Source organism: Trachypithecus francoisi, unplaced genomic scaffold (genome assembly GCF_009764315.1).
Source record: "Trachypithecus francoisi isolate TF-2019V2 unplaced genomic scaffold, Tfra_2.0 Lachesis_group12, whole genome shotgun sequence".
Classification (NCBI taxonomy): domain Eukaryota; kingdom Metazoa; phylum Chordata; class Mammalia; order Primates; family Cercopithecidae; genus Trachypithecus; species Trachypithecus francoisi.
In genome coordinates this window covers 24,853,803-24,854,868 of record NW_022681457.1, presented here as the reverse complement: position 1 = coordinate 24,854,868, position 1,066 = coordinate 24,853,803, and the positions used below count along the sequence as shown (strand labels likewise).

The following is a 1,066-nucleotide window of genomic DNA, read 5'->3' as shown; positions in this document are numbered from 1 at the left end:
CCTGGGTTCAAGCAATTCTCCTGCCTCAGCCTACTGAGTAGCTAGGATTACAGCTGTGTGCCACCACGCCTGGCTAATTTTTGTATTTTTTTTTTTTTTTTTTTTGAGACGGAGTCTCACTCTGTCACCCAGGCTGGAGTGCAGTGGCCAGATCTCAGCTCACTGCAAGCTCCGCCTCCCGGGTTTACGCCATTCTCCTGCCTCAGCCTCCCGAGTAGCTGGGACTACAGGCGCCCACCACTTCGCCCGGCTAGTTTTTTGTATTTTTTAGTAGAGACGGGGTTTCACCATGTTAGCCAGGATGGTCTCGATCTCCTGACCTCGTGATCCGCCCGTCTCGGCCTCCCAAAGTGCTGGGATTACAGGCTTGAGCCACCGCGCCCGGCCTTAATTTTTGTATTTTTAATAGAGATGGGGTTTCACCATGTTGACCAGGCTGGTCTTGAACTCCTGACCTCGTGATCTGCCCGCCTCAGCCTCCCAATGTGCTGGGATTACAGGTGTGAGCCGCCGTGACTGGCACCCCCCCCCCAAAAAAAATCAAATTTTAAAGTGACATGAAAATAATTTGAAACTCATTTTATTAGTACTACAGCTCTTTTAGAATTTGTCTAGCAGGCTTTCTGATTTTTCCCAGAAAGCCCCCTCTCCCCTCAACACGAATTAATTTTGTTAAGAAAAAAATATCAGCCAGGCACGGTGGCTTACGCCTGTAATCTCAGCACTTTGGGAGGCCGAGGCAGGCAGATCATGAGGTCAGGGGATTGAGACCATCCTAGCCAACGTGGTGAAACCCAGTCTCTACTAAAAATACAAAAAAAATTAGCTGGGTGTGGTGGCGTGTGCCTGTAATCCCAGCTACTTGGGAGGTTGAGGCAGGAGAATGGCTTGAACCCGTTAGTCGGAGGTTGCAATGAGCCGAGATTGCACCGTGGCACTCCAGCCTGTGTGACACAGTGAGACTACCTCTCAAAAAAAAGAAAGAAAGAAAGAAAGAAATCTCAGTCTGGTTTCTAAAATATTTATTTACCTCCAGATATGAATTTAGAAAAAAACATTCCATCTA

General features: G+C 47.9%; 1 non-coding gene across 1 annotated transcript; it reads left to right on the top strand.

Annotated features, from left to right (window-relative positions):
- The first annotated feature begins 584 nt into the window (after positions 1 to 584).
- LOC117094021 lies at positions 585 to 646 on the top strand. Its single transcript, XR_004441355.1, has one exon. It is a non-coding gene; the product is annotated as a U7 small nuclear RNA (small nuclear RNA).
- Positions 647 to 1,066: the final 420 nt, after the last annotated feature.